Here is a 10,640-nt window from a genome sequence, read left to right on the forward strand (position 1 = left end):
TGTGGGTAATGTGCCGAGGTAAACGCCAGCAACGGAGATGGATGATATCTAGACGAATGATGCATGAGAGTCGCACTGGGGATGAGGGGTGGGGCTGCGGAGGTGCGGCTGGGCATGGCGCCACGTTGGATGAGTGGGTGGCTGGGTAGCTGGGTGGCTGGTTTGGTGCGCTCTACGTAAATTCCGACGCTTCATTCGCCGGATAGACTCGGGGCAGAAGACATGGCTGCCATTGCCATTGCCACATGTGAGGAAAGCAGCCAAACAGGACGCAGGCGTACATGTGTGTGTGAGCGAATGAGCATGCGAAATGCACACACACACACACACATATACACACACACCTACAGAGACAGTGGCATATCCAGCTCGAATCTTGTCTACAATAAATCAAATTTTATTACACTTTTCTTTATGCATGCCACAGGATATGGCAAGCGTATGGTGCGCTGATGAGCACACACACACACACATAGACACACACGTAAATACCCATAGCGACTCTGCATGTATGTGTGTGTGCGCTGAGATTTGAGTGGGTGAAATTATTCGAATGCGCTCAGCCCAACGCCCAATATACTTTATATCGTAGATATGAATATTGTAATTAACAGCTGGCAGCCCTGGCATAACTTTTCATTTTAAATATATACGCACTTTATAGCGCATATAATATTGTTTATCGATACGCATTGCTGCATCATTTTTTTACATTTTATTCAGCATTAAAAGTTACTTAAGTTCAACTGTTTTTATATGCAAAATATTATTTTTAAGCTAATTTCCCTTAACGACTATTTAAAATGCAGCCCTAGCAGTTACTTGCGAGCTCTATGAAATTATTAAAAATTAATTTTATCATTTTATGTGTCAAAAATTAGTTAAACTAGCAAGTTTTTAAAACAATTTCGCAGGCTTTTAATTTAAAATTTATTTATAACTTTTTATAGAATAATAAAAAAAGTAATACAATTGCAATAAATATTTTCTAGTCAAATATTGCTCGATTTAAATTTTTTTTATTTTGATTTTTAACAACATTAATTCAAAATTTAATTTTGTTTAAAATTAAAAACATTTAATTTTATAAGCAGCAAATGTTGTTCTTAAAATATGATTTATTTATACCAACATATTTTAACCTTTAGAATAAACATTTTTTTATTCTAATTTAACTTTTTATATAATTATTCAGTTTTTACGTTTTTTTTCCAAGACAAATTGTTTTATTTGGTATAGAAATAAAACAAAAAGAGTTAATAAAATAAAATAAAAATAATAATAGTAATTAAAATAAATTAGTATATAAACTACTTAGTATTTATTTTATTTGATTGACCTTTTTTGATTAATTTCTAATATATATATATTTCTAATTTATATTAATTTATTTTTTTTTAATATATTTTTTTGCTCAGCATAACAATTTTACTTTTTAATTAATTAGGCGCTTTAATTTACAATTTGTTAAGATATTATTTGAAATAATTGTTAAAGGCACTAATAGCTGCATTAAGTATACGCCACATACGCCAACTTCGCTTGCTTAATGCTTGAGTTGCATTCGAATTAAACAAAACGCTTATAGAGCTTAATATTTTTGCTTTTATACCAATTAAGAATTAAATGCTTGCGACTCTTTCTAGCAGACACTGACTGCAAGCATTAAGTATACGCCACATTGTTCAACTATTTGTTTGTATTTAGTTGTATTTATATAGAAAAACAAAAACAGAGAGACAGAAAAAAGCGAAGCCAAGTGTTTTGCCACGTTTATGTTGTGAGGAACTTTTGCATTATGGCTGTTGAGACATAAATCAAAATTCCATTACGCCCGAAAAGGTTCCGCCCATATCAGAGACAACCCATGCTGTGATTTATTAGAAAAAACTGCATGCACGTTGGCAATGCTGAGAGTGGGTGGGGGTGGGCCTGGTAACTAAGGAGCAAGAGCAGCAGCAGCAGCAACAAACGCGTTTCTTTTGATAAAAATTTTGAACTAAATCAAAACTTCATTTCACATCGGTGGCATTTCTTGCGCCAAGCGCTCAACTGAGTTCAGTTTTCAGTTTACAGTTTACAGTTGAGTTGAGGGTGGTGCTGGGGGATGCAGCTGCAGCTCCGCCTACCAATCTCGGGTTGCACACAGAAAAAAAAACGAAGAAGAAGAAGTAGAAGGAAGCTGAGCACAACAACAGCGAAACAAGAAATGGCGGGCAAAACTAGAAAGTGTAGCCGAGAGCAGCAGCAGCAGCAGCAGCAGCAGGACGACGCTCGTCCTTGTGCCTGAACCATCGGTTGTCGGTGTCGCATTCAGCGACAAACGCCAAAGCCAAACGAGAGAGAGAGAGAGAGCGAGGCACAGGCTCAGACCCAAGCCTGGCAGGCATCGTTGTGTGTCCTGCGACTTGACTCGACAAAATTCACTGCTCTGGCTGTCAGTTCAATAAATCATTTGCGTTTTGACACGCCAACGCTGGCGTCGCTGCCACCACCAGCAGCAGCAGCAGCAGCAGCGCTCTCTGCACCAATGAAAATCCATAAATACGAAAACAAAGCAAAAACCCAAGCACACAGACCAAGGACGAGCGACAGCGACATTGCCAGGCTCCTTCTGGGATGCACATAAATTGCAAGCTATAGAAGATGGCGGCACCAGCAACAAAACATAGAAAAAAAGTGAGAAGCAGCATCAGCAGCGGCAGCGGCAGCAACATGCCCCACAGTAGCACAAGAGTCCATAGATCAGTGGCATGCCATGAGACGACGGCAGGTGGCGTGGCCAAGACGATGATGAGTGTGTCCTCAACGCCGTCAAGATGCAGGCGCCACCCACCCATCCAGCCACCCATCCAACCAGCTTGAGCCTGCACTGACTCTGACACCGCCAAGCACTCGTGGCAATAAACAAAATGTTCAGAGCATAAAGCCACATAAAAAAAAAAACAGCTAAAATATTTTCGTATTTTATGTTTATTTTTTAAATATTTTTTTTGTTACAAATAGCATCTTAAATGATTTATTTATTAAGATATTTTATTGTTTGCCTAATAATATTTAATAAATATAAATAGATTTGAGCAGATATTGAGAAATATTAAATTTATTCAAAAACTTTATATTTTTATTAAAGGCAATTTAATAATTAAATTTAAGCTCAGTCTATAGTCGATAATGGAGAAATTTGTATACTGTAACTGTTAATATTTTTTTAAAATATTTGTCGTATGCATTTATTACATTTTTAAAAAATAAAAATATAAGTATTATTTCCATTTTTATATATTGAAAGAAATTTTGGTCATTTTTTTTGATATTAAATATTTAAGATTCATTATAAAAAAGCTGCTCTAATATTTTATGTATATTTTTCTATTCATTTAAAGCATAAAAATATAGAAAATATTAATATGTTATTCTTAGCTTTAAAAATAAGTTATTTTAAACATAAAAATAACTGCTCCACAAATTGTTAATGCATTTTATTTATATTACATTTTTTTTTATATTTTGATTGCCTTTAATAAGAAATTTACATTTTAATTTAAATCAATTGAATTCAGAAATCTTATTGCTTGCCCTATAATAAATTAAACGAGCTTTTAATGTTATTAATAATTTAAAAAAGCTGCTAAATAAATTCAAAACGTATATATATAAAACAATTATTTAGTTTGTATGCAACTAATATTATATATAATGAATCATTTAAAAAGTTTGAATATTTGTCAATTTCAATTCATTGTTAGAGCTTCAGGCTTGACTTTGAAGCTTACACCAAAAAATTTGTTGCTTGATTTATGTGCTCAGTCTGAAGTTTATTGTCAAATGCATTATTTGTTTAAATACGCTAACGTATCCTTTAAAATACTTGCGATTTACAGGCAACATTTGCAAATACAACAATCTTTGTTTGAATTGTCATTGTCTGTGGCTGAGACTGAGTTCGAGAGCTTGGCGCACAAAAGTTTGTCGAATAAATCAACAAACCCTTTTTGGACATTTATGATCGTAAAGTTAAAAAATAAAAGGCATAAAAATCAGCATTTAATGTGACCCTGTCATAAATTTACACAGTACAGTGTCTGAATAATGAAAGTAACAGACGAATTTATTTGCACCACAGCAACAACAACAATCAACAGCATTTTATATAGACAGCACTGGTGGCTGCTGCCGCTGCCGCTGCTGCTTATAGAGATATAAAATTAACGGGATACATATAATGAAAATAATGAAATAATAAATTGTGGATTGGTTGCTGCTTGATTGGAGCTGGGGAGGAACAGAGAATTTACTGCTTAAGGCCAGCGTAAAGAATTATAAATTAAGAATTTAATTTTAAATAAGTTAAAGCAATTTATGTTAATAAATAGAAACATTTCAATCATTTTGTTTTTTCAATTGCAAATTGTTTTTTGTTATGCCTTAGCATTGCTTAAGCGTAATTAATGTTGAATAATAATTAGTAATTTATTTTGCTTTGAAATTTAATTGAAAATTAGTATAAAAAATTAAAAAAAAAAATAACGCGGATTTGTCAATAAATATTTTAAAAAATTGAAAAAGTCTAGAGATTATTTTTAAATAATTTAGATAAATGTAATAATTTATATAATAATTATGCAAGACTCTTATTGCTAATTATTGAGCGCTATTTACAAAAAATCATTATTTTAATATAATTAAATCAATACAAAATAATGCAAATAATCTCTAATTATTTTTAACTCTCTTAATAATAATTCTTTGTGATCAATTTGTAATTTTAATTGTAAATATTTGAAAAGAGTTCAACTGAAAATAATAGAAACATTGCAAACATTTGGCATAAATAAATAAATGGATTTATATGTAGATTTTGCTTACATACAAGTTGTAAACAGAAAAATCTGAAACTAAATAACATGCATGCAAAGTAATGACGTGGTAAGTACGTTTGTAAGCAAAAGGTGCAAAAGTTCAAACAAACTGAATGAAATGCGCCAAGCGACAATTTCTAATTACAAATTCGCCACAGCATTTAACCCGTTTTTGCTGTTTGCCTTGGCTAACACACACACACACACACATGCATTAGTGTGTGTGTGTGTGTAGAATTTTCATTTGGGACATGCATACATGAACACCTTTTGGACAAGAGTGCAAACAGTGCGGTTTGCAAATGATTCGTTAGAAAGGGCAGAGGAGCAGGAGAGTGGGAGGGGTTATTTAGAAGAAGAGAGAGACAAAAAAACCTTTGCAAGCTGTGGGACTGGGACTAGAGAAAAAAGCTCAGCTTGCAGCATTTTATGCTGATCCCTGTCAGGCAACAAAACACACATAATCTTCAAAAAGGAAAACAGCGCTCAACGTTGATAGAAGCGCCAGAGCAAGAGAAAGAGTAAGAGCAAGAGAGAGAGAGAGAGAGAGAGTAAACAAACAAAATATTTATGCCACCCAACTACACAAGCGATAAAAATGGGCGCCTTGGCCAAGCAGCAGCTTCAAGCTAGGATATTGTCTCCTGTATTTTTTTTTTCTTTTTGCTGCTTTGACTCTACGTAAAAAATTACGGAACAGCAACAAACATCAACCAATAATGCAGACGCGATTATGTCCAGCTATGCAGGACGCTGGTAGAGGACTGGGACTGCAACTGAGCATCAGGACGACTGCGAATGTGAAGTTGATGGCAGAGTCAGGACACAAAACGAGACTCGACCAAACAAACAGCACATAGCACACTATTCAACAAAAAAAAAAAAAAATAAAAGGGCAACAGCAAAAATTAAAAGCAAACAAAACACGCTGAAAAAAGACAAAAAAACACACACACACATATATTTATTTATTTATATATAGAAATGTATATGCAGCAGCTAAAAAAGAAACAAGACAAAATGGAAAGTGTTGCACAATGGGCGTTGCTTCAAGTCCAGGACACACACACACACACACAGACACTTGCCACAGTTGCCACAGTGTCCTGATTTATATCCTTGACAAGCAACAAAGTACACTGTGCGAATATTTTTTGTCGTTTTGCTTTGAGTATTTTATTATTTAGCTTTCATTTTAATGCCAAATATGCAAGGCGACTTATCAACTTAATTAATTTTCATTTTGGGTAAGAATTTTGGGTCTCATCATTAAATCCATTTTCATATGCGGATAACTGTAAATTATGAAATTTAACATTTTACATAATCTAATAAAATATTTATACATACCTATCCATACACAACCTATAACCGAAAGCAAATTTGACCTTTGAAACGCATTTGAATATATCGTCATATATATTGTTTCTATCACGATCAGGTGCTGACAATTTTATATCCGAAATTCCATCTAAAATGGGATGGAAGTATCTATGTACTCCCACAGTATGAATCAAACTTAACCGATCAAATGAAAACTTATCATAGTGCTCAACATAGTACGGGTGGTGCTCATCATAGTCCGATTGAGTAATTAATTTTATGAGAAGCTCGTGTGGCTGATACTTTGTCATTAGTTGTAGTTTTTCCACTCCAATAAAGAACTCGCCGCTCAAATCACCAAAGCCATGTTTCATATTCACTCCACGGCACTGATTAAAGCTCTCAGTACCAAATTCTTTTCTCAGAATGAGAGTCCATCCATGGCTAGTCGCATTCGATATGCAGCGCACCTGGAAGGGCTCAGTGCCTGGAATACGAATCGTTTGAATTTCATTTGAATTGCCAAGGGGTAGACAACTAGACGCTTCAGTAAAATTATCCAGTTTCAAATCGGCCGCAACCTTAGCGCTTAGTGTCGAGATATTTATTTCCTGTTCACGAATGTTTGCCTTCAGTCTTTCAACTTCCTTTTGCAACGTTTCATTTACATTTTTGCAATCCTATGAATAGCAGAAGCACAAGTATTAAAATAAATAAATATAATAATGCATTTTACAGTTTATACCAGATCACAATCAAATGCCGAATTAAATTCCACATAGAGCAACAAAAACATTAAAGAAAATACAAAATTCCAATTTTTCATATTGAATTTAGCAAATGAACTTTTCAAGAGCAAACTACAAAATAAACTAAAACGAAATTTTTGTAGACTGACTGATCATTGGCAGAAACTATTTGAGTGAACTTATAGATATATATGTATATATATACATAGCTATTTTTAACTGCACGTTTTCTTAAATAATGTGCTCCTATATATGTTTGTATGTATATAATAATTTAATATTAATTAAATTATAACTGAACAAATATTATAATATATAACAAATTATTGTTGAATGCAATATGTGTTGTTAAATTATAAATTATATTTAAAATATATAAAATAGTAAGCTATGTAAGTGTATAAGAACTTTCGTATTTCTCTATTCCATTTATTTTATTTTTAGTTCCGCTTGTGATTTGATTAGCCACAATTTAATTTATAGTTCTTATGAAATGTGGCAGCTAATAAAAAATTTTCCTAGAATTCTTCGAATCCGTTATGCAAAATTAAAAAATAAAATTGTAGCAGTCAAGAATTTTAATTTGGCTTGCAGTATTATATTTAATAGATTATTTATTTCTTCTTGTAATGAAAAGTTACATATTGCTTTTGTTTAATTTAATAATTTCTTTCAATTCACTAGACTGTGGGTCTTATCATCACAACCAACTTCCCCGAAGAGTTCCAAACATTGCTGCAAATAAAGAAATTCAGCAAGTTATACAATCTAATTAAATATTTTTTGCTTACTTTTCCAACCAATGGCATTTATTATACCACCAACCAAAGTCGTAATGATCAGCAACTTCTACTATATTCAAATTGTGCTCTAAAAAGTTAAAACTGCCAGTATATGAACCGTAGTTTAGCAACTTGTATGACTCGACTTCATTGCCAATTAAGAAATTGCTATAGCGTGCAAGATCTAAGGCGCCTGTCAGATAATCCATTTGTATAAAGATCTCGTGTGGCTGACACTTTGTCATCAAGTGCAATTTTTCTAGACCGATAAAGAACTCGCCGATCAAATCATAAAATCTTTGCTTATATGCAGTCCAGGTGCGATTAAAGTTTGAAGTAACACCTGCTTTGCTTAATATAATTTTAAATAAGTTAATAAAAAGAAACATTTCAATCAGTTTTTATTCTTTTATAATTCTTTAATAATCACATACGAACACACGCACACAGTTGTGTCCTGATTTATATCCTTGACAAGCAACAAAGTACACTCTGCGAATATTTTTTGTCGTTTTACTTCGAGTAGTAGAGCGAAATATGCAAGCCGAATTATCAACTTAATTAATTTTCATTTTGGGTAAGAATTTTGGGTCTTATCATCACATCCATTTTCTTTAGCTTATGCCTGTAAATTATGAAATTTAACATTTTATATAATCTAATAAAATATTTATACATACCACTCCAAGGGGTATGAGTATAAACACCGTTTATACCACCAACCGAACCAGTAGTCTGAAGCGCAATTTATTGTTTCCTCATCACTATCACGATCTAAAGTAGAGAATTTTACATGCAAATTTCCTTCTAAAATGGAACGGCGTCCACTATGTGCTCCCAGAGCATCAATCCTATATGACTGCGTTTCATTTCCAATAGAGAAATTATCAAAGTAACCATAGTGGTTGGGGTCATATGGTAATTTTATGAGTAGCTCGTGTGGCTGAAACTTTGTCATTAGATGAATTTTTTCCAGTCCAATAAAGAACTCGCCGTTCAAGTCACCAAAGCCATGTTTATATTCACTCCACGTACGATTAAAGTGGAAAATTTCTTTTCTCATAATGAGAGTCCATCCATTGCTAGTCGTATTCGATATACAGCGCACCTGGAAGGGCTCAGTGCCTGGTATACGCATCGTTTGAATTTCATTTGAATTACCAAAGGGTAGACAACTAGTCGCTTTAGTATTCAGTTTAAAATCGATCGTTCTTAGTGTCGAGATAGTTCTGTCATTTTCACGAATGTTTGCTTGCAGTCTTTCAACTTCCTTTTGCAACGTTTCATTTACATTTTTGCAATCCTATGAATAGCAAAAACACAAGTATTAAAGCAAATAAATATAATTATCCATTTTACAGTTTATACCAGAGCACAATCAAATGCCGAATTAAATTCCACATAGAGCAACAAAAATATTAAAGAAAATACAAAATTAAAAATTTTCATATTGAAATTAGCAAATGAACTTTTCAAGAGCAAACTACAAAATAGACTAAAACGAAATTTTGTAGACTGACTGATCATTGGCAGAAACTATTTGAGTGAACTTATATATATATATATAGCTATTTTTAACTGCACGTTTTCTTAATTAATGTGCTCCTATATACATATGTTTGTATGTATATAATAATTTAATATTAATTAAATTATAATAATTCGCTTAATACTGTACTTTGTTGTAAGCTAAATAAACTATATATTATTAAGTTTATGTAAGTGTATAAGAACTTTCGTATTTCTCTATTCCATTTATTTTATTTTTAGTTCCGCTTGTGATTTGATTAGCCACAATTTAATTTATAGTTCTTATGAAATGTGGCAGCTAATAAGAAAATTTTCCTAGAATCCGTTAAGCAGTTTATATGCAAAAAAAAAAAACAAAATTGTAGTCAGTCAAGAATTTTAATTTGGCTTGCCAGTATTCATATTTCATAGATTATTTTATTTCTTCTTTGTTTTTGAAAAGTTACATATTGCTTTTGTTTAATTTAATAATTTCTTTCAATTCACTAGACTGTGGGTCTTATCATCACAACCAACTTCCCCGAAGAGATCCAAACATTGCTGCAAATAAAGGAAATTCAGCAAGTTCATACAATCTAATTAAATATTTTTTGCTTACTTTTCCAACCAATGGCATTTATTATACCACCAACCAAAGTCGTAATGATAAGCGCAATTTCTACTATAATGATTATCATTATCACGATGCAGTGTTGTAAATTTCATATTCAAATTGTGCTCTAAAAAGTTAAAACTGCCAGTATATGAACCGTAGTTTAGCAACTTGTATGACTCGACTTCATTGCCAATTGAGAAATTGCTATAGCGTGCAAAATCTAAAGCACCCATAACATAATGTAATTTTATATAGATTTCATGTGGCTGAAATTTTGTCATCAAGTGCAATTTTTCTAGACCGATAAAGAACTCGTCGTTCAAATCACCAAAGCCTTGCTTATATTCAGTCCAGGTGCGATTAAAGTTTGAAGTAAAACGTGCTTTGTTTAATATGACAGTCCAGCCATTGCCAACGATCTCGGACTTGCAGCGCACCTGGAAGGGCTCAGTGCCTGGTACACGAATCGTTTGAATATTGTTCGAATTGCCAAACGATAAGCAGCTGGTTGCGTATCCTTCATATTGCTTAATATTATTCAAATTCAAATCAGAATTGGCTGCTGAGTTCTGCCTATCAAATTGCTCTCTGGTAATGCCAGCTGGTGCCTCTAATTTCCTCGAAGCTCTCGAATTGCTTTGTAGTCTCTTTACGGTTTGTTCTAGTTCCTCAATCTTCTTTTCATACTCAACCAAATCTTTCAGCATCGGTGCAGTTACATTATTGATATGTCCAGAGCATTCCTTTAAAACAAATGTTTAATTAAATACAATTTTGCATTTTACAGCTACTAATTACC

Source organism: Drosophila busckii, chromosome 2L (genome assembly GCF_011750605.1).
Source record: "Drosophila busckii strain San Diego stock center, stock number 13000-0081.31 chromosome 2L, ASM1175060v1, whole genome shotgun sequence".
Taxonomy (NCBI): domain Eukaryota; kingdom Metazoa; phylum Arthropoda; class Insecta; order Diptera; family Drosophilidae; genus Drosophila; species Drosophila busckii.